Source organism: Rissa tridactyla, chromosome 3 (genome assembly GCF_028500815.1).
Source record: "Rissa tridactyla isolate bRisTri1 chromosome 3, bRisTri1.patW.cur.20221130, whole genome shotgun sequence".
In the NCBI taxonomy this organism is placed as follows: Eukaryota; Metazoa; Chordata; class Aves; order Charadriiformes; family Laridae; genus Rissa; species Rissa tridactyla.
In genome coordinates this window covers 30,910,114-30,934,311 of record NC_071468.1, presented here as the reverse complement: position 1 = coordinate 30,934,311, position 24,198 = coordinate 30,910,114, and the positions used below count along the sequence as shown (strand labels likewise).

General features: G+C 43.1%; 2 long non-coding RNA genes across 2 annotated transcripts; both read right to left on the bottom strand.

The window, feature by feature from the left end:
* Positions 1-5,301: 5,301 nt before the first annotated feature.
* On the bottom strand, positions 5,302-7,510 carry LOC128907135 (uncharacterized). Its single transcript, XR_008465482.1, has 4 exons — positions 6,987-7,510; positions 6,300-6,373; positions 5,521-5,684; positions 5,302-5,396 (listed from the first exon to the last, which is right to left on the bottom strand). It is a non-coding gene; the product is annotated as an uncharacterized LOC128907135 (long non-coding RNA).
* Positions 7,511-11,472: 3,962 nt separating this feature from the next.
* Positions 11,473-22,645, bottom strand: LOC128907136 (uncharacterized). The gene is made up of 3 exons (XR_008465483.1): positions 22,513-22,645; positions 18,835-19,087; positions 11,473-11,570 (listed from the first exon to the last, which is right to left on the bottom strand). It is a non-coding gene; the product is annotated as an uncharacterized LOC128907136 (long non-coding RNA).
* Positions 22,646-24,198: the final 1,553 nt, after the last annotated feature.

The following is a 24,198-nucleotide window of genomic DNA, read 5'->3' as shown; positions in this document are numbered from 1 at the left end:
AACCTTCAGTACAAGCTAAGGGGATGGTGCAGGGGGTAAGTAGCAATCCCAGGAGACTGCATTAATGCGGTGCCATAGCACAACTATAACATTTCCAGATGTTACATTCTTCTTACTTAAACTGAGAGACACTGAAAATTGTCTAACGAATCTGTTTGCCTCTGGTTTTGGTCACACTTCAAGAACCGACTTTAAAAATGACCCAATTACGAGAAAGCCCTAAGCACATATTTTGAAACAAATCTTCTTTAAGAATAGTAACATTATGCCTCAGAACTTATTTTTTCATAAAACCAGAAATAAGCGACAGAACATATATGCTGAAAAATAATACTGACTTAAGTCTCATCACGTGTGGCTCGCAGCCATTGGAGACAGACATATTGGCACAAATCATGGCAGGTATGATCTTTTTTTGACCCAGGAAAGAGCACTGGGATGAGTAGAATGAGATTTGAGTGATGTTCCCTTTGGGAGAGGTCTCCAGGGACTGTGCAGAAGGGACTGTAAAAGCCATGCTGTCCGCGTCAGCAGGGATTGCAATGGAGGGTCAGGAAACATACGGGGGAGGATTTTAGGCAGGAGTACATGCAGATAGGACTAGTCTCAGAGAAGGAACATGCCTGTTTAGGATACATACAGAGTTGTTTAGAAACCTTACATATGCCACCATAAATTTATGAGTGCATTGGCACTGACTAGCGAAGTTAAGATCTCCAAAGAACACGTAACACACACACATGCACACACTGAGGCAGGAACCACTTCCAGTAACCAAATAACTCTGTCACCAGACAGCCTAAAACTATTCAAAGGCACCATTTCTAGCCAAGACCAACAGATTTGAAATATTTTTTTAATCTCTAGGCAAATGAATTTTCAGGATATAACAAGCCAAAAAGTCTTTAGGAAACTCTCCAAGCAGATGATTTCATTTTTTTTAGCCATCATCTCTCTTAAACACCTTGACCAGTTTCCTTCAACTCTTCCAAAAAATCTGTCCCAGAATAAGATTATGCCTGTGAAGTTGTAGGTGTATAGGGCTAATTTTGGCAAAGCGAGGAATAGGAATAAAATCAAGTTTAAAATGGAAACTTAAGGACATCTGCCGTTTTCTGAAGACTGTTCAGTGTGATCTATATAACGCATGATCTTTCCATTCCATTGTAGCTAAAATAAAAGTGCTTTTATTATCACCAAGGGAAAAGACCACTTCCTCCATATGAAGTCCTACCTATGAGACAAAAAGACCTGGCAGGTTACGCAAGTAGTTTTGCTTCCTCCCATTAAAATATTTATAGGATCCAGATCCATTTCTCAAGGTCTGGCTTGAGGATTTGTGCAGAGTATTACACCGTGTTGGCAGTGCAGAATGATGACAATTTCTGACTACCACAGACCTTATTAAAATTGCAGCATGGCATTGATATACCCAACTAGCTTTAGACTAGCCAGCTAAGGTACTGCTAACACCATGGCAATGCCATTACAGAATGCAGCACAACTGCAAAACCCTCTATAAAAGCAGAGTACACTAAATGGTCAGATATTTTTTGCAGGCCATCCTGAACACTTTCTTACTGGGATAACATTACTTATTGGGCCCAAGCTATCTAGCTTAATGGGAATTCACGTTTGTCAGAGCTCTAAATCTCCCGCATGTACAGTAGTGTGGGTAGTTAAATGAAAATATTCTGGGTGGTTATAAAGTCTGCCTCTAGATAGTTCCTAGCCAATAGCTCCTACAATTCATATTGATGCCCAGTTTGGGAAAACGTAGGACACACAGAGTTCTTACTGAGATCTGGAAATTTTCTGGACTACACAATGGTTAAGGAAAAACTTCTCTAGGGACCCTACACAAGCCTTCTCAGATTCCTGTGGCAGTTAGAGGTCCTTTCTAGGGGGGCTTGTAAAGCTCACTCTAATAAAAATATCTGTAGGGAAAGGGTTATATAGGCTGCAGATCAGAGAGCGCATTTCCACCCAATGTGCAATTGAGCTGTCATCTGCAGATACTACTCCCAGAAACAGTTTATCATCCTCAAAGTTACTTTAGGTCTGCTAATCCCCATCCCACTCCTGGCCCACACCCATGCCACTTATTTCTGGTCACCAAATGGCTTCCCAACAAAACCGCCTCGCCTGGGGACAACTCAGTTCAGCCTGAAAGCTCGTCCTCTTTACCTCTGGAAATGTTTGGAAAATGCAGAGAAAAAAAATTGCTTCAGTGGACCAAATTAAAGTAATTCTAAAAGCTGCCAAACTAACTCATCTCCAGGAACTAGCAGCTTCAGCCTGGTACTCGGCCCAGTTAGGAGATCTGAAAAACTGGTCCGGATCCTGTATGACAGGCAATTCTGGTCAGAAATACCAAAGGTGGATGGCAGTGGAGAAGGTAAAGTGTGAGCAGAGGAGAGCTATAAAAGCCATCATATATACCCCAAACCTGAGATGTGCTCAAACTTAGGCCATTAGGTGCCATCTTCCCAAATTGTGCTCCCTGGTACCGTAATCTCAGTCTGCTTAAAACAACTTCTGTCAACAACATGGGCTACAATATGGGACTAAGTATGTCAGTGGACCAAAGTCCAGCCTCAAAAGAAATTGGTCATTTTGGAATAGGTTAAAACTGCCAAGAATGCCTACCAAGTTTAGAGCCTTGGACAAGGAACCTCTTGCACCCAGGCTGTTTAGCTGTGACTCCAGCTTCAACTTGAGCACCAACCACCGGGGAGCATCTAACTCCAGATGTTTTTCCTGCTCCCTCAAGAAAGGAGAAATATACAGTCACTCTCTGAAAATTTGTGTTCAAGTGACTTTTCAGTGACACATGAGCTTGGAAATGCCATGACTATTCATCCAGACCCTTCCACACACAAAACTTCAGTTTGTGGTGCCATACGGCATGGGAAATTTCAGCTCAAGCAGCTGAAGCCTGGCAATCAGAAACAAGGCCTTCTAATGGAAACTGTTAGACAGCGTTAGCTGTTGGGGCACGGTCATCTTCACAGCCAGAGAGTGATTTAATCTGTCAGTTATGTGAGCACTAGGAGCGATGAATAGGTCCTTGTATTCATTCACAGCAAGTATGTATCCAGAATGACATATGATGTGGTTTTTTTTTTTTTTGTCTGATAGTCCACTGGATCTCTAAAGAGTCGGGAGTTTGCACAACACGGCTATCCAAAGCAGTGCCACAAAAGCTACACCATCCACGTTCAGAAAGAGGAATTCCCAGGGTGGCTGGCTAGTGTCCTTCCAACCCAACTTAACTTGTCCATCGTTATCTATGCAAATTCAAAGCCCCATGTCAACAAAGTTGCCCAGTTTTTCCCTCTGTTTTAGCCAACGCTCCTGGCCACGCTTATAATCAGGGTGGCACAGGGGCACAAATGCAGCTTGTCCATGGCTGCCAGCACAATGTAGCGCAGCCACAGGGCTCCTCTGCAGAGCCATGCAACTTAGACCTGCCAGGACCATGCTAGCAGCCCACAGTTTTGGGGTGACCACACTCCCAGAGGTGCTTGGCTGTGCTGGCAACATGAGGAGCACAGCAGCGGCACAGGGCTGGCCAAGCCAAGTTACTCCTTTGCAGAATGACTTCTCCATGCTTTATCAACGAGCACAGTTTTCTGACTCCTTTTGTTGCTGCAGTGGCACAAAAGGACTGGAACAGGGCCAGCAACTCACGTCATGTTTTCACCTGGTGTAACCAAGGTCAGAGTATGCTCTATCATATGTTAAAAAAAAAAAAAAAAGCCTTTAAATAAAGCTGGTTACAGCTTTGCCGAGCTCTGGTGGACATAGTGGTCCATTCTTCCCTGGCAGCTGCCTGGGCTGGAATATAATCCCCTGTGGAATAGAACCACAGGGGCACAGGAGTAAGGTTTGCTGTCTCAACTAGGTCGTTTATTAGCTTGGCTTTTCTAATGCTTGGGAAGCCAGTGGCAACTAGTCCTAAGCCAAACTCCTTCTTCAATGCCACAGATAAAAATGTTAGTGCACACCAATTCAAGCAAAATGAGATGGTTGCAAAGTTTCCAAGGATATTTCCAAATGCCAGCCAAAAAACTCTCTGAAAAATCTCAGTTTGAGATAGATTACTACATGCTATCCTACAACACCTCCTCCCAGGACAGGTACAGCTTCTGAACTCATCTGGTAACTGGTTGTAGAAATGGGAGTCTATCACTGGTCACCTTCCAACACATCCCATTTAATTTTGGCACTGCCCCCAAAGATGATTTCTACTGTTCAGAAGAATATGGCCTATTTATTTTTCTCATATTCTTGTGATCAGTTATTTCTTAGCACTTAATCCCAGTGTAGACAAGGTGCTCAGACTTTCTTAGCTCAGTCAGACCCTAATCAACTCCTCTCTCTTTTCACTTCCTGAGCTGCCTTAAACATACATACTCTTGACTCTTAAGGGTGAGCTGATACTGGGAGGAGGCACAGCAGAGAAGAGATCTGTGTGGGTGATTGGAGATGGTGGTACAGGATTTGGAAGGGATAGGGCACAGTTGCCTCCACCAGAGCTGTGCTGGGGAATTGGGATATTATGGCCACAGCACGAAGGCTTGACTCCCTGCTGTGCTGCTGGGTTGTCCTGCTCCAGCAGATCGTGGTGCTACCAGTGGGCCACAACCAGAGAAAGTGGAGGAATCTTTCCCTTTCCCATTTTCCGGCAGGTCAGACCTAGGTTTCTGGAGAGCACCTTTCCTCCATCCTCAGTGAGTAGCTGGACCCAGGGCCCCTGTCAATCTCTAGTTTGGAATATCATGAAAAGTTTGGATGGTGTTGCCCATCACTACCAGAAAGCAAACCATTCCCCCAGGTGCAGGACTGTCGGAGCTGGCTCCTAACTTTAATCTTATCTGGCCACTGCAAAAGAAACTGTTGAAGTGCTGGAAAGCCGTGAACTATGAGTAGGCACTTAAATTCATCCCTATTCAATGAAATGACGGGAATGATGTGCTTAAAGCTAAGTATGTGCTTAAGTGCTTCACTGAAAGGCATAAACCTTGAGAGGCAGTTGTCAGAGGACAGGAGATAAGGGGAGGAGGGAACATTCACCTACAGCACAAGAAAGGGTCTGCTATGCAAGTGAAACCAGCTGTATTTGGGAGCCATCAGACCAGAAGTTAGACTGGGACGCTACACAGAAGTAGCACTTGCTATTTAAACATTGTAGAGAAAGACCATGCAGAAGGGTACCTGTAAAGATGCAAGTCACTTCATGCGGCTAATAGGTTAATTGAACAACCATCAACCCGGATAATTAGAGAGAAGGTACCAGCTTCTCAGTGTGTTCTCTCCTTTTGACAGACGGCTCCTAGAAGTCATGCATGATTTTCATAAGGCAAGATAATAAGCTGTCAGTCGTAGGAAGCCTAGAGTGAACCACACAGAAAATCAACATGGTCTGAAAACAAGAAACACGTCAAACTGCAAAAACGGTTTCCTTCTTTAAAAATAAAATAAGGGATTGATTTGAACAAGCAGGCTTTGACTTACAAGTAATATTCTAGTCATCAACAAAATAGGAGGAAAGTATCTATTTGTGTGATTCCAGAGTGATTAGATGGAAACATGCTGAAATTAACTCTTGGTATGAATTTTCCCAGTGTCATCCCTTGCTTTCCAGGCTGCATGACTTCATCCTCAGCTCCTCTTCTTCCCTGTAGACATCAAGTTAGAGAGAACAAGGAGGAGAAAGAGAGATGTCACGACAGTGGGACGAAACCATAGAGGAACAGTACATAATACTTCTGTATGCTATATCCCATATATCATATACGTAGAATGTTTTGACTCTCAATAAATATGCTTACTTACATATTTACTTAAATAAGTGACAAGGAAGACTTCAGTGGTCATCTAGCCCTGTGATGACAGGACATCGCCTCAAACAGAAGACACGTGAGAAAACTCATGTGACCCATGGCCATTGCCAGGGCACAGCGTAGTCCATGGGTATGGGATGGGATGTGGGCCTGTGGGTACACCTGTCTCAGAGGGGCCCTTGGCCAGGCAGGGTTGTGGGAGCTGGAGCCCAGCCCTGCTGCGGCATCGCTGGGGCAGAGGCTGATGGGCCCGGGGGGACTGACATGGCTTGGACAGGGACATCAGTGCTCCTTAGTGACCCCAGGACCCTGGCAGCCATGGCCCAAATGTCAAAGATATCCCAGGCCAATGTGAAGACACAAACTGCAGGTTGTGCAGATATAGCTGTGTCTAGCTGTTTTGGGGCAAATCCAGCAGTGCTGGTAAAGGGAAGATGTAAACACCATTACCCTGGTCCACATGGTGGAGTTGTCCCAGGCAGGGTAGACACTGGTAGCCTTGAAGAGCCTCAGCACCTCCATTCCTAGCAATGGGGAAGAACAGGTTTTTCATGGCCAAGAAAGGACCAATTTGAGTCAAGCACTGTCATCCTCCCCTGCTCCGCTCTCATCCCACTCTGGGACTGCCCATGATGGCGCTTCCCAAGACGGAGAGAGGAGCATGTTGGAAAAACTGAGGCTATCGCTGCCTTCTCAGCACATTATTTGCCTTGAGGAGGACCAGACACCTGCGTTTACTCAGGTGGAATACTCTGCATGAGGCCTCCATTTACTACTACTATTTTTATTTTTTTTTCAGCAGAGAGAGTCAAAAATTGTCAGCAAGTGACAGTTTGGGTTGCTGGGCTTTAGTGGGTTTTATTTTTCTCCCCTCAGTGATTTGTGCCAACTGTTACTTCATGCGTATGAAACACACAGTTTCCAGCCCTTCCTCACTGGTGTGAAGTAAGTTTTTGGCACATGTTGAAAACAACAAGCAGAATTTAACTTGCTCTCTCCCATCTTCAATGTCAATACCCGCCAGTAATTATTTGGAGAATTAAATATGTAGTCATCTTGCCGTCACCTTAATTCTCCACATTAAAAAGGGATTATATAACAAATTATCCTGATTTAGTCTATCTTCCAGGGACTTACCCAGTAGTTCGCTCTTCTTTATTAAATTAGCAGTCAAAGGAGCTTTTGGCTTTCAGACATGTTATGAAATACTTCCCAAGTTCAGACCACCGGTGCTAGGAATTGCTGAAGTGCTTAGTGCTCTGGAACCACTTCCTTGGTATTTGCAGAGCCTGAACTCCAGCTGACCCACTACTCAGTGAAAACACGCGGGTAGACACTTGTAATCTGATCTTCCAACCTTCACCTTCCAGGTCAGAAAAACTGATCGCCCAATTCACTGGGGTCATGGAGCCTTTAAATAAATATAACCCAGGGTTCAGATGTGGGGTATGTGACAATGGAGTCTCTGCTAATTTTCCCTCTGGTGATGGCTTAGTGGGAAGCAACGATTGCAAAGCATGACTAGATGCCTTTCCACTGGTTGTGCAAGAACATCTCCATTGCCTTCAGTGATGAGGATGTCTGCTGACCAGAAGGGCAAGTTGCAAAGACACAGAGCATCTTATTCCTCCTCAGCTGACTCTACATTGGAGAATTAACGCTTCTTTCATACAGAATTACACAGAATGAAGTCTGCTGATTGCTAGTCATCTGAAGGCTTGATGCAATGCTCACTGAAGCCAAAGGCTGCTTTTCTTCTGCCTTTTTAGGCTTTGGATCATCGCCTTACTCAAAACACTAAACCTTTGAGTATTTCAAGCTTTAGGGTCAAACCCCCTTACTTTCTGCATTCTTTGCTTTTAGCTGTAACAAGTCCATGTCACCACCACAATGCTAGATTTGATGGCAAACAGATCTGTGAATCAGTACAGAAACAATCATGCGCTCCTGTTTTTTCCCTTTCTTTTCTTCAACTTCTCTCTTGAGGGTATAAACCCAACTGCTCCACATAGGCCCGTCTCATTGGAATACTCACTGGAATTGCAACTCCACATTTTACTGGGCTAGAATGAGATAAATATATTAACATGGCCAACACATAGCTTCTACTGAGACTTAAAAATATTAAGTATCATTGCCTGGTTTTAAGCAATGATTCCCACGCTTCTTACCAAAAACATTTCTCATCTATTTAAAAAAAAAAAAAGCCTGATGAATAACCAAAAAACCCAAAAGATTATATTCTGATTTTTCCACGACTAGACAGTAAGTCTGACCTCCCGTACACATCTTCACATTAATCTGAGTTGCACACCTTTGTAACTGATCCTGAGTTGTTCGTGAAAGGCGTTGGCCTGAAATGTGGGGTAACTGAGCTCACCCGTGTGCCTGCATAGGCAAGCATATAGGCGTCTTGTTTTTTTACAGCATAGGCAGTGAAAGGGTGCCTGTCCTCACTGTGCTTGCAGCGCTTGCCGGAAGAAGTCCTAAAGGACCAATTGCTGATGACAGCTCTGAGTGCTGCCCACCATCAGGGTTTTCACATCGCAGACAGGCAGTCACGGGTACTTCATGCGGGACTTCAGAGGGTGGTTAGGTGGCCATAGCTTTTGGTCACCGCTGGTGGAGGCCACGGGTAAGGCAGAGGTGGAGGTACCAGTGGGCTGCTAACGATCCACTCCCCATTCAGTAGACAAAACAGAATCTGAAGAATGAAGAAAACATAATCCCTTGTTTTCAGAGTTACCGATACTTACAGCTACGGATTGCAAGAAAACTTTCTGGTTAAATCTGGCCTATACTACAGCAAGGAGTTCTTGACTGGCAAGGTTTGGGGATGACCACAGTGGCTCTACAAAACCCCTTCCTTCTTAGTTTTGGTTTCTGTCATTCTCTGCTATATATATTTTTTGCCCATGCAGTCACCTCCTGACCTGTTAACCCACATTGCTTTGAGAAAGCTCAGCTAAGGAAAATTCAATATAAAGCCACATTTTTCCAGTACCCTCATGCTCTGCCTAAACAGTTGTAAAAGAATGGTGTTTATCCAGCTGCATAAATGATCAGTAATGTTCAACCAACATTGAAGTTGCCCTTTTAAAAGTCTTTAGGAGGGGTGCTTTTTTATTTTATTATCAAAACCTGATTCTGTCAGATGCTTTGTTTTATTCCCAATGGCCTCTGACTTAAGAACAGCCGAACATTCTCATGGGAGGAACATATTGTACTATGCCTTAATATTCATCAAAGTAATTAAAGTCACCCAAAGAGGAATTAATTGGTCCTAAAATTGCATACAATTATTGAACAATTAAATAATATTTCAGCTGAATTTGTTCATAGTAAGGAATATCTACGTGCAAACATGCAATCTGAGATCAAAACTCCATGTACTTGCCTAAGGAGTGATGGCTTACAGCAGATAGGCTGGATAAATAAAATAAAAAAACCCCTAACCCTCAAGTGACAAACCACATGGGTAGCAATAGCAGTTCCCGCTGCCTTTGGGGATCTTCACACCCAGAAATGGAAGAATTTGCAGTAATTGTTCTTCCAACCATGCTATTACGTGCAGTGTGAAAACAGATTCTTTCAAAACCCTTCCTACCAAAACCTAAAAGCCTCTACCCGCTCAGAGTGGATATATAAAATAAAGAGGATGCCTTACAGAAATGGACAGGGATAAAGAATCTATTTCTATAGAAAGGTTTTCAACACACATCAAAGTAATGACTCGATATATTTTGATACTGTGGAGTTTTTTTCCTCATTTTTACACTTTTTCAGGATTTTACAATGCTGATATAAACATCTCCAGTGCTGCAGCCTGGTTTAATGTGATCTATATGTAACACATCCCATTGGTGATGTGAACTACACATTCCCCCGTGCCAATACACGCAGCTTTAGTTGAAAGTGCAGCTTGTACTTTTCCATCTAGTACTTTTGCTTTGGTCCTCAGTGTCAGGCAGTATTGTAATAGGGAAATGTAATATTGCAAATATCACATTAAAAATGTCTCCTGTTTTATAAAACGTGCTAGTCCTATAAAAGTGAAACCCTTTTGGAATCCTGATAACTCAACAGGAGGCAAAACAACCAGACATTAGCAGTTTCTGTAGAATATTTGTGACCTTCATTTTTAGTCCAGCAGCATGGACAGGGTGGAATTGCATTGGCAAGCCCACACATTTGTCAAAAATATTTCAGACCCCCCCGGTGCAGTTACATGGGATTCAGAACACCAAAAACAACTTCTGACCTCTCTGAGCAGTGATTGCCCTCAATCATGGCATTCTGCAAACTGGAAAAATAAACAAAGAAACCTAAACTAAAGAAAACTGTTTTTTTACAAAAGGACAAAGCAAGCAAAAATGTTTCAAAGGAAAACATTGAGCCAAGCAGCTCTACATTAGTATATCTGCCTCAGAGAGATTTTCCACCCCCCTCAAAAAGAAACCCAAGCAAACCATGCAATAATTATCCACTTGAATGTCTTTTCTGAAAATATTTTGCTTTAAAAAAATCAGAGGAGAGGAGTTAGAGATAAAAAAAAAAAAAAAGGAAGAGGAAAATCCCATCCTAAACAGTTGAGGGACATATTGCTTAGTGAGGGATGTACTCAGAGAGGTTTCATGGAAGTTCCTCACGTGTTGCAGGGCTTCTCGGCTTGGGTCTACAGGATTGCCAGAAAACACGAGAGCAATGCCTGTAGCAAGAATAGAGAAACAACTCTAGAGTACATACACATGAAACTAAAGAGAATGACAAGCAGGTTTTAAAAGCAATATATCAAGAAGACAACATCGGTAGTGAAAAAAATGGAAGTAGGAAACCCCTTCAAAACCATAAAGTGCTAAAAGATTCATTCAGAAGTATCTGCTCCAAAGCAAAATATTCCTATTGCCTCACTTCATTGACAATGCCATTTCCATAGGGTTTAGAATCTGATCTGGCACGTCTAATTTACAGAAGCTTATAAAATTTATTTACTATAACAGCACACGAACAATGATGTACTATGGATTTTACATGAGTATTTTATTTTTCGATAAAGTCGTGCCAGCAGAAAACTTGGCTTTACATTCACATAAAATATTTTATCCCACAGAACAATAGAAACTCTAATCAGACTGCATCACTTTATATTGTTACAAACTGCAATTAATCTGCTCAGACTGAAAAGCCATACTAGTTTTTGACTGAAAGGCATGTCATTAAGTTTCTGAGTTGTTTACATATAATGCAACATGACAGGAATTTGTGGGGAGATGAGAGAAAATGAGCTATTTGAAATTAACTGTTTGGAATCCTATCTATGGCTGTGTGCAATCAGCAGTGGATTGACAGGGCTGATTACATAGATTCGTGTGGGGCTTGTAGGAGGATTTGTCATATTGAGTTGTTCTTTAAGGAACGCTTGGTAAAAACTCACCGTGCCTTTGGGTGTTCAGGTCTAGGGAGCAAGGAATTCTGCGTTAACATCCTCAGGTTCTAGCGAGAGTAAGTAATAAATCTAAAAAAATGGAAATACGTGAATTACATTAAGCAGGACGGGTAAAAAGTAACGTGATTCATACTTCATATGTGAAACATGGGAGTTACCTCCCCCAGTCCTTTTACCATGGGATGCCGAGACAGATGATGGAGCTCTGCAGAACAGCTGGGCAAAAAGCAGCAGCTGGGCACAACCGGGTCTCACGCGTGATCACAGAAGATGCTCTGCAGAAAGACAGGGAGGAGAAGATCTGCATTAGGTAAGTACAGAAGAAGATGTGCCAACGTGCCTGTACAGTAAATTTATGGTGTTAGCTTGGAAGCAGAGAGTCCAGGTGTGTATAAGATTTAGAGTCGGTGCTCAAGGCTGGGCTGTAGGCAGATATATCCTATTAAGGAAAGTTCCTTCAGCTGTGCAATTATTTTTAACTCCGTAGTATAGCTAGTTAGTTAGTTAGAAACTGAGGCAGGAAGGAAATCTGCTCTCTCCAAAAGCCAGAAAGAATTAGATTGAAAACACAAACCAGGAAAGTTCAGAAAACAGGAAGCAATTAAAAAGATCCGAGTATTTATTTATCTGTTTGTTTTAAACTTCATACTTGGCAACTTTCAGCCAACCTTCTGATCTGGGGCAGAAGTAGAAGTTTGGGAATGAGATTTTTGAATGTCTGAGATATGCTTTGGGCCAAAAATGAGTGGTGATCTTGTATGGCTATTTAGCATAACTCAAATAAATAGCATCAGGGATCAGAGGGCAGGTACCCAGCATTCGCTGTCACTTTACAATGTTTCAAACTTAGTACTTGAAATGTTGAGAACACCTAAATCACTAGACACTTCTTAAATCTTAATTTAAATCCTTTTTTGTGTCAAAGAATCTTTTTCCTCTAGAGAAGAACCTCCCCATGATCTGGGAAATTGTATTAGATGATGGGAAGAGAAGGAGGAAAATTCATTAGACTAATCAAGAAGGCAACTGGAAAAACTGAGTTTGTTCTCAAAAACCTAATTTGCTCATGGAAAAGCAGTTGAAAGTTAGGGCTTCAGATCAACCCATTTTGGAAGAGGAAGAAATTATATTGCCGGTGTTAAAAACACAAGTCTTGAGACAGATGTTATCATTTCTTCCACTGGTGCTGCACAGTAATGAGAGCAGTCGCCCTTGGTGGGTCCCACTCCCCTGGCAAGAGCTGTGATTGCTGTCGGGCACAGCAGGATGCTGCGGTGTCTCTGCCTCCCCCAGCATCCTGGCTACCTTTCATGCAGGTGCTGTGCTGACCTCCGAGCTGCTGGTGGCCTGTGCCCGGTTGCTTTGCTGTGAGACTGGACCAGCCATCGGCATGCTCAGGGATTTGCTTAAGGCACAAACGTTACCTGCCTTCACCTGAGAACCCTCCTGGTGCAGGGGCTGAAGGGCAACATGCATTGTCTTGTTTACTTGCATCATATGTTTTTGGAGAACCGGATTAGGTACTGGATTTTCTCACACATTTGCTTTTATTTACAAGTATTGACACACAGCAGCTATTGCTCATCATCCTCAGCAAATGCACTCCAAAGCACACAGGCGCCTTTCACTGGAGATGGATTTCCCCAGACAGGAAAAATACAGAAATCTGAGAGGGAACCACAGAAAGACAAACCACCGGGCAGAAGTCCTGTTCATCTCTAAGCTAGCTGTCCCTCAATGAGGTAATTAGATCTGTTAAGAGACTGAAAATGCCTCTGCAAAGATAGAGACATAACTCTCTTCACCATGTCTCAGACACTGAAGGAGGACAGGTTCAGTAAAGCCAGTGGAAAATTATAAATAAAGAGGTGTTTTATGTGATATTCTTGTTTCTCTCTCTAGCTCATTCTTGCTGTTTGACTAACCTGAGTTACAGCAACTGGATCTGTAAGTATCAATATTGCATTTCTAGCTTTCATGCTTGCTTTGAAGCTTAAGTCCAGTAAGTGAAGACGAGCGAATTTATAAGGCATATTCTAGCTAGTCTGTAGAGACAGGTTTATGAGACTCTGAACCTCTGGCAAGAATCTGCCTCTGTTCTATTTACTCAGATAACACGAGAGAGGCCACACTACTAAAACACAGCATAAATGAGTTACTAAATAGGGTCATTCAGCCCCAGCATTAAGACTGGTGGTGATTATATATTGGTTTATTTTATTAATGTAGGCAGTTATCTCTTTAATGGGACACAGATGAGGATGTTCCTGCTGGTAATGGGAAAAATAATCATCTTTTTTAGTGCTTACTGTCTCCTCCCTTCTCACTATGTGTCTGAAATGGCTGAAATTCAATGGATTCTGAAAATGTAACCTCTAAAATAGCGCTTTCTTAAAAAAAATAAAAAACAAAAAAAAAAATCCTCTGACCAACTAAAGAGACTTGGACCATACACAACACTGTGAAAAGCTTTCTCTCTAAATAGTTCCTCTGATGAATACAATAATGGAAGGAAACAGGGTACATTGAACGAAATCTATCCCATGTTAATTATGTTGCTTTTTTCCCTTAGGAAGGAGTGTTTGGGTATATGGCAGAATATAAACTGCTGAAAATTAAAACGTGCTACAGAACTGGAATCTTGTTAGTCTCTGCTTAATGTTTAGCCTTTCACTCGCGAGCTGGGAAGAGATGGCAGTTCGTGTAGGAAACACCATGCCTCTGCCAGGCTACGCATGGCAGGAGTGATCCAACAGTCTGCAGGCAGCGTACACACATGCACTCGTTCATGCCAAGACAAGAAAATGCTTTTGGGGAGCAAACATACAAGCAGCTGCTGCAGTAGTCTGAGGTACTGCTGTTTGTGCCTCCAACCTCCTTTCTATGCTGTGGAAATGCAAAGGAAAACAAACCTCCACGAAATTCTGTATTTTGAATATAACTTGAATACGGTGCCTTTGTTAGTAGCACTTGTCCGGCTAGGTAATGAGAAGCCCACTTTTTATTCTTCAGTTATAAAACTGTAACAGGACACATCCACAGCTAAGCTTTACACTTGAAGTTGTTGCTCTCAATTTTGAAATGCTGTGTGACATAACCAGAGTCCCAGTCATACCATAGTATGAATTATGAGCATCAGTGACCATGTTCCCACATAAAGCAGATAAAATACCAGAGCTGTTCCTTGAATTTTCATTTCCAGCAGAGAATATTGACGTAAACAGCAATCCATCAACTCATCAACTGCAACCTAGAGCATTGCTATTGCAATGAAGAATGAACAGACAGCTTTGTCCCCAGCGCATCCCTCCAGAGCACGGTGTAGCCCAGAGCATTCGCTTTGATCCATCCAGCTGCCATTTGCTTGGAGCTTTTTTTCCTGAAGACCAAGTTTCAGCTGGGGAAATGGAGGCTTTGAAAGTTTGGGTCAGAGCATGCATGGAAAAGGCATTTTCAAGGGATCTAATTTCCTGCCCTGGTCCAAAGCATCATGAAGAGTTCAAAGGGATCAGCTGCCAGTGCTGGACAGGATAAATACCAGCAGTCATTAGTGATATGAATCAGCAAATAATTTGTTGCCTTGCAGAGTCAAAAAGTTTGTAGCTGTCAGGCTCCCCATAAAATCTGACATACAGTCATGAAATACGCTGAATTAATCAGTGACTCCAGCTTCGTCATGAGTCAGAGACCCACATTGCCCCATCCTCAAGCATGATAGCCAAGCTTCTTCCATTGCCAGCTGTAGGATCTGACTCAGAATTACAGAATAATTCAGGCTGGAAGGGACCTTTGTAGGTTATTTGGGAGAACCACTTGCCTAGTGTAGGGTCTGCTGAGATCATGTTTGTTCAGGGCCTCATCCAGTCAAGATTTGTGTATGGAGATCCCATGGACTCTCTGGGCATCAATTCCAGTGCTGCACCACCCTCCCAGTGAGAAAAAAAAATCCTAATAACAAAAGAGAATTTCCCATGTTGCAACCTGTGCCTGGTGCCTCTTGTCCTGTCACTGTGTTCCTCTCAGAAGAATCCGGATTCAACTTGTACACAGGCTAGCTTCTCTTACTGCCTCCAAGTCTCCTCATGTTCTCCATCCTCAGACAAACTACTCTCTCTCTAAAACACTCAGTGAAGATGACCAGGTTTCTCCTTGATAACATCCTCATTCATGGTCTGCAGTCTTCCTTCACCCTTCATTGGAGCCGAACTCACTTCACTACCTTGACCAGAAAATGAGTTCAAAGCTGAAAGAGAGCCGTTGTCTTTTTTTAAAGAAGCCAGGCAATCAGCAGTTCTCTACAACTCGGCAAGCTTTTCTGAAGTGAATGCACATGTCTGGTCATTTGGGTAGCAGGATCCAAAGTTCCTTAATCCAGAAGGCTCAGGCCAAACTGGATTAAGCCTTCAGCAGAAGAGGGCATATTGTTTTCTTGTTTTTTTTTTTTTTTCCTCCAGGCATTTAAAATTCACTCTTTTCTCTCTTGCTCTCTCTGTAAACTTGTCTCCAGCCTGTTTCCTAGGCAGCTCATGCCAGTGGGAATCATTTCTGCAATGCCAGTTTTCCTTTGTTGAGTCTGCCTCTGCTCAAGGCAAAAGAGTATGGCCCTATTCAAGACCAAAAGGCTATTCTGCACCACGTTAGACCAAAAAGTACAAATAGTCTTATGTTTTCTTGTCTTTCAGTGTGATGAGACTCTTACATATTTCCTTCCCTTATAAAAAGTGTATACAAATGTGGGGAAAGAAAAGCATGCCCAGCAATATGAAAGAATTACAAAACATTCTCTCATTCTGCTTATTGACACTCCAGTCATGATCAGGTTTTGATGTACACAATAGGGAATTCATATGTATCATGAAAATTTATTCTATGGTGAAGTTAGTAGGATGGAGTTTGTATGTCCTGAGGTAAAAAGCTAGTGCCGTAAACTACTCTGAGATTGAAGTGTCATGTCTAACAAGTTCAGGCATAGTGGAGAAATCAATATACTGTGAGATAAGCAACATCTACCCAAAGGGTTGCTGCTAGTCACTATATATCACAGGCTTGTTCTGTATCTCTAAGCCACTAAGATAATGTTCACTTGCTCTATGAAATTTTACACAGTGACTTCATATTTTTTTAAATAATTTTTCAGTATCTGAAAGTAGAATTTTCCACTACCTAGTTTTCAGGACTAGCCTAACCCATATTTTGGTCCCAGAATGGCAGGGCTTATTTATTTTCTATCCTGTCATTAGAAGAATAATTGAAATGTTTTTCTTTGTCATTTCTAGCAGCCAGGAATTGATAGCAGTAATCAATCAGCCCATTATTATTGGAAATAACAATTCTGGCTATAAGCCAAAGCTTGCATTGCAGCCCTGAGGATGCTTCCGTGCAGCAAAAGCTCTGGAAAGCATTTGGATGGCTTAGTGAGATTCCCACACGGCTCCAGAGAGTAAGGAAACTCTGCAACCTTTTGAAAGAATATTGCACATTCTCCTTCTTTTTCCTCACAGTTCCAGTCTGTGAGGTTTCATGATCAAAGCCTCAGCTCACCCCAAACCATAAGGGAATCACCTGCCACTCTACACTGACATCAAGATACCATTTCCCACAGAATTTTTGGCTGGTGGCAGAATGGAGGCACAGGGGTAAGCAATGCTCATACAGCATTGCAGAAATCTTGTCTGAAGTTTTTCACACTTCAGCAAAGCCCAAGGCCATTTATGTACTTTGCTGAGTTCAGAGTCTTTAGACTGGAAAGTACATAGAAACCAGCCGGACCCAAAACATCAGCTCACCATAACCAACTGCCGCAAAGCTCACAAAGGATTGGGAGTCACAGGCTTTGTCTATGCTCTACCTATTAGGGTGCTCCCACGGGTACTTTGAAGTTGAAGATCTCCAGCATCTGACAGCCAGATTTTCTCAGCCTCAGCTCAGGCTGACTACAAATTCAGTCTGGCCTTGACCAGGACATGTCAGAGTCCTTTGGAAAGGCCCAAGATCCTTGCAATGTAGGATCTGGGTAATGCTTTCTGACAGACATTGTCACTACAAGACCAAGCAAGATGGTGGGAAACTGCACAAAGTGACAGGACCTCATCGTGCTGCAGGGGACCTTTCACATAGCACTGTGAGCAAGCTATGGAGTCCAGGCTCTATCAGAGGCACAGCGCCCAGAATGATTCGAGATTATCTGCTCCATCTCCTCTTTAAAATCAGGTAGCTTTCTTCCTCCCATTTATCTTACTGGCTCTAAATTGTCACTGCTTTGACAATTAGAAACTTTCTAATTGCCAATGTGAATGTATTCCATTTGTTTGTATGCTGTTTCCTCCCTCTAACTTTCTCTTAGAGAGCGTCTGACCTTGATTTGGGCAACTAATCCCAATCTTCTCATTCTGCTGGAGGCAGACTAGAAATACCCCATTTCCCGTGGTTTTCTTGATCCCTGATATTAACTCTGGCTTTGACTGTTGCCCTCCCCAGTGGGGGCATCCCTCCAGGAAAAAAGAGATTTGAGGGAGGAGGATACACAGTGTTAGCAAAGGCCAAGGTCTTCCTGTCCCCCAACCCCATTAGGCTGAGACACTCATAGCAGCGCCATGATGTTGCACTGGTGACAATTCTCCCTGGGGAACGCTGTTCCTGCTTGGAGTCTTCCTTCTTGCCTAAGTAGAAGACACATCACCAAATGTTGTTGCTTATTCAGGGAAAATTGCTATTATTCCTTTTATATGAAACAGACTGATAGACCACAGACTTGGAGCAACTGCATTAGAAATTAATAGAAAAAACTTGGGATGATGAAGAGGAAAAATCCCCAAATCACAAATGAAACAATCCCTGCCCCTAGTCTTATATTTAAGCCAACAAATATATTAAAACTTAGTTTTAACTTGTAAGTACTGGCAAGCAAAGCCAATCCTAGAGCAATCACGGAGCAATAAAATAGCAGCCATAAAAACCAGATTGCATAGTGTGAGACAAACTCCTGCACATCAATTTACACAATTAATAACTGCCAGAATAATTGCAATTCATTTAGGAGTTGGAATCGAGTTGTAAATCAGTCCTCAGCTATGTGTTAAACAACAAATACCAATTTTAATACAGAATTACTGAGTGTGGCATCAGTAATTGTAAGCAGGGTTGTAAATACCGATACTTATCCCTTAGGGTTGCTCACAGTATTATGTACATATTTTGCACTAACGCTTTGTCCTCAGTGGTGTCGCATACCATGGTATTTATTCCCAGGGTAGCGTATTACAACTTGCTGATTTCGATGTACCTACTTGGCCTATTGCTCTGCCGTATCATTTGCCTAACGATCATATACATGATTAGCAGCCCTTCTTTGAGTCTTACCAGAAATTGAGGGTTTTCTGGGCTGCAACAGTGAGTTTCTGTGATAGTGGAACAGCTCCCGAGTACCACTGATTATTATTATGACAAAGCAAAACACATGATTCCTGTTTGTAAACTATTATTATAGGGCCTTACTATGTGTAGTTGTAAAGCTCAACCATCATTAACGTGTTTACTTACACTGCAATACTTTGTGCTCACAGCTTGTTCCAGAAGAGAGGGAATGACAGACAGGCGGTTTGCTGACTGTCTGTGGTGGCTTGCTTCTCCTGAGCAGATGCGGTGAGGACGATGCAAGGGGTCGTGCCCATTTCCCTCTGTTCTTTCTCTGCTTCCTCATCGCAGGTATGGCATACTGGCTCCCTACCTTCTTCATCTCGCACAACTCAATGTAAAGAGCCTTACTGACTTCTCTGTCGCCTTGGGTATGACTCTGAGGAACAATCCAGAAATTAGCTTTATCACCCTCTATTCACCTCAAAAGGAAAAGTAACTCCTTCCTCCCTCTTATCTGTCGTAACCCTCACATAGAATAAAAGTGACGTGTAGCGGAATCATTGTGTCTCTGCATTTGAGATAATTGTTCTTCAAAAGAAAAGAAAGTCCCATAACACATGGAATATTCATGCACCATGGGTGATTTTCTTCAGTTTCACTGAGCTATGGATCAAGCTTCATATCACTTGAAACTTCCAACATTCTCAGACCTTATTGTTATTGGCCTCTCTACAAACCTACAAGGGACCCAGCACATCTGCCCCCTAAACAGGATTTCAATTAGCTCCGTCTCCATCTTAATTCACCAGTTGATCTAGTGATGTTTTAAGTGAGGCCTGTTCCACATTTGCTCATCAACACTGCATCTCACATCTCAGCCCTAGAGATTTTGATATTTATCTTTGCCTGGGGTTACAGGGAGGACAGAAGGAGACTAAATAGTTTGCACCATTCTTCTTGACTTATCAAAGGCTTCTGGTATGGAAAAGAGTGCTAGCTGGTTTGAAAGCAATTTGCAAAACAAGCTTACTTACGGACAGCCACACCAAGTTTCAATACAGTATATGGTATGATACGATATATGATATGATATGATATGATTGATTGATACGATATGACTGAAAAATGTTATCCATACATTTGTTTACATGTTACCTAATTGTAAGTTTCCTGTCCATGGGAAAGCAGGAAGTATATTTTTTTAGCATTTTCCTGATGTAAACAGGTAGGTACATCTTCAGTGCACATCTACTATGAGTGACACCTCACGCATGCCATACAGTAATCTGTATTTCAGGTGAAATCTATAGGGCACAGCTGAGGGCTTGAAACACTTATTCTACCTCTGTTTCCTTTGGGATTGTTCTGGATTGCACTATCCTGTTATTTTGCCTTTTTATGATACAATTTTTCAGCGCTTACTTGGACAGCTATCAAGTATCCTTTAAGACTCCCACAGATGGAGAAGCAGATGCACTGTAACCATCTGGGGCCAGAACTATGATTAACTTTCAAGTCAATGTGCCTGTAAGAATGGACTGCATGTTAGAAATGCTTCTTCCACTTCAACCAGAAAAAACAAAACATGGTTTAAAAGTGGCCTCAGGATTCGGGTGTCCAGCGTGAGAATTTTTTTCTGCTAGGCACCCAAAAGTCAGTGACACTTCCAAAACTTTGGAAGCTGGTGGTCTCCTGTCCCTAAAACAACAGAGATGCTCCCTCCCCTACACTGGTGACCGAGCTGCATTCACAACTCTTACAGAAATGCCTCTTGGTTGCCATGCAGGAATTGTGTGTCAAAAATCACAATAGTCTTTTGCAATGCTATGAACTACCTTTCCAGCAGGAGGGGAATGGCTATTTTTGGTATCATTAACCTGCAGGTTCTGGTTTCATTGATTTTATTGGCTGTTTCAATTTACAAAGGAATGAAACCACAAGAGGCACCTCAGCCAGCTGGAGAGATTGAGCTGCGTAATTGCTCCTCATCTGCCTAGGAACTTCTCTAGCTGTTTCTGCCACACTGTATGAATGTCTGGAGACCTATAAGATGATGATCTATACCTGCAAGCTTTCCTGATCCTTACCCCTGAACACCCCACCTGCTCACACCTCACACACATCCCTTTGGGCCTACCAGTACACCAATTATTCTCACCATCAGCAATCGTATCCATTTTAGCTTTCAGCAAAGCACCAAAGGAATCTCCTTTCCTATTTCCCCCGCCCCATTATTGGATTTGGTTACCTTTTAGCTTTCTGGTTCATTTAGAGGAACATAAGCTTCATAGATGGGTGGTGAGGAGTCTATGAATGAAAATAGGTTGGGTGAAGTCCAAGAAATTACTATGTAGCCACAGGTAGCTAGGCCCAAAGAAGACCCTTCCTAAGTGGCTTCATGTATAGCTTGTTGTGCTTAGGCTGGGAATAGTCTTGGTGCTTTAGGAAATGTGAGATAATTTGTGTCATCTTGGACTGCATGCAATTGTGCGTCAGAAGGGGCCACATGGAAACAACATAAGCCCCACAAATGTTAGTTGTGGGGTTAACAGGTGAACCAAGGACTTGATGGACTGGACAGGCCAGGTGAGGTGTGGGTGTACAGATGTTCCCTGGTTGCCAGCGGCTAAGGCTGCTTGGTGGAAATGGTGGGACTGAAGACAGGATGCTGCTGTCTCAGGTTGTGTCAAAGGACAAAGAGATTTGATCTTGTACCTTTGTCTCAAGAGCCAATGCATACATTTGGAAGGAATTTGGCTCAGCCCTTTCAGAGCCCACATGCTATGGAAATGGTAGCAGGTGTCTGTGACGCTGAAAATAAGCTGGCGTTTTGCAACTGCCTACTCTTGTACGCCCAAAGCGCCAATGAGAAGCAAATCTACTGTGGGGATGAAAGGACCCCCTTTAGCTACGCTGGTGTAACGCAAAAAGCGGGGGAGCAGGGCAGCGGAGCGGCTGTGAAACTGTTCAGCTCCCTCATTGGCACCGCAGTTGTAGCGAGCCTCAGAGCCAGCTGCCTACTTATGCCAACGGTAGGCATCAAGAGCACAGTGTCCTAAGGCAAACTTCCCCAAACTTTGAAGATGCCTAGACCAAGGGAGAGGGGAAGAGTGGTTCTTTGGGCTGTCTCTGGCACGAATTTGGATGAAGAACTTCAGTTAATACCAAGCACACCAGCTTGTACATGCATAGCTCCTCTTACAGACACTCCTGCAAAAGTATCAGAGGGTTTAAAGTACCATTATTGTTATACTTAGAGATAGCATTTTCAGCCAGGAATGTCAGAGTGCTTTGTAATCTTTAACTCATTAATCTGAATTATTTCTGTGAAATAGAAAGGACATGTGGACATAGATCACTTCACCCCAGCCTTGAAGTGTAGTCACCGCTGGAATAGAGAGCATCAGGTGCGTAGTAACATGCAGTGATATCTTCTCCAGTTTAAAAGGAAGTGAAGGCTATCACCTCTAGTTCAATTTCACGAGGAGTGTGGGAGGCCAGGAAGTGTGTGCAAACACTCAAACTGGACCTGGTGAGGCTAAGATTTACTTTGCAAAGCAGCTGTCGCTCTGTCACGATAATATTGCTCAGGACTGACAGTGATCAGGGCAGCAAGGCAGGTCAAAGTCCATGAATTGCAAGAGCTTTGGTTTCTCTGTCAATGGCTGGATCAGCCTGGAAATAAATCTTGAGGAAAAATCCTCAGCGCCCTGCCAGGCTGCTGGCAGCCCACAGGGGACCAAGCAGTGCTTGTTTGCACTGTGCTCCCTCCCCACCAGCACATCTATCCATGCTTTCAGGGTAAGAATGATCTCTGGTCAGTCCTTACCTATTTAAGGCAATATTTAAGCATGTGCTTACTTGAAAGCCATTTCCAATGCTTGTTCCAATGCTTCCCCATCTTGGGTCAGTAATTTCTGTAACAGCAGCAGAGGAAGACATACAAAGAGACTGATAAAATCAGCAACCTTCACATGGCTGATAATGATTCCTGTTCAACAGTCAGCAGGTGAAGAAACCCATCAGTAGAATTCTTCGGCACATACAGGTCCAGGATATAACAACTCCTGCCTTAACAAGAGAGCACATGTATTGAATCCATTCATTTTGGTGAAGGGGAAGGCAGAAGGGAAAGTGTTAATTATTCTTTGTGGGATGAATGAAATGCACTGTACAATTAGCACCTTCTGTGCTCCCGCCTAATGACAGGCTTAACTTAAGAGATTTCTCCGTACTGTCCTACGTATCACCTTTCCTCTGACATTATCTTCCTTTTCTTGGCTCTCTACATAGAATTTTAATGAGATCTTAATTGTTTTTCCATCAGCTGCAAGGATTTCAAACCCAAGTCATATGTTGGTTGTCATTCTGTAGAAGGTGGTATGGGGAGCTGTAGAGATGTTCTCTTGCTAAAAAGGAGCAGGAGGCAGCCCCCACACCTCCCACTGCATCCCAGGGAAGGGCTGTCTCTTTATTTCCAGTGCAGGCCTGGAGACTACAGCTTGATATTTCTGCAGTTACACAATGGGGACTGGAAAAAACAGTCACGCAAGTGACCGTCACCACCTCCCTGCAACTCCACCGGCTGCTAGGAGGTTTGAAGTGCTGGTTTCTGCGCTTGTCTCGCTAGGGTTCGCAGGGCTTAATAAGCTGTACGGCTCTTCGCTCAGCACATCCAGAGGACTCACAGGCACTGAATGAGCTGTACATCAGCCTCCTACTTTTTGTCCTTCACCATCTACTAATCACCTGCACAGTCTCTTCTTTTGCTTCATCATTCAAGACATTTTCAGTAATGCAACCTATTTGAAGCATAGATTTACTTACTTCTCTTCAAGGGCACTTCTGAAGATGTCACAGAATCCCTGAAGCATCACAGGGAAAACAAGACGCTGCAAGAGCAACTGGGCAGAGTTCGCCATATGTACTGACGGCAGGGAGCACAAAGGGTTCCTGACATACAGGCTCCGGTGGTGCTGTGCTGCTACGGAGAGAGATGCTTCACGTTAGGATTACTCTTTGTGGTCGTCAAGCTTCATGAAGATTAATTTATTACAGAGTGCTTACCCTAGAGTTCATTACCAAGCTATTTCAACAGCTGACACTGCCTGCGGGAGCCTGGCACTAGGCATGAGTGTGCCGGCAGGAGCGCTTGCCTGGGAGTGGTGGGTAGTAGCCAAGGTAGCACCGCAGGTGGCACAGAAAGGGAAGCCCGGTTTCTATACAGGGCTCTTACAGGGCTGCAAAGTCTGCCATCGCGCAGCAAAGGGCCAGGAGCATAAAACTAACGATGATTGATTAGTATCTCAGACTTTCCATAGCTATTCACTCCACAGTCTTAATATAACTTATAACCAATATCTGACAGTGGTCTGGAGGTTATGTTAGCAAGGAACAGTGTTTTAGAGATGAGGAAACTGAGGCACATGTTGCTCGTCCAAAGAGTATGAAATCAGTGGAAAATAAGACTTTCTCAGATTTTAGAGAAAACTAGTTCAGGGCCAGGAGGAAAACCTCAGCTTCACACTCTGAATCTTGTATTATTCC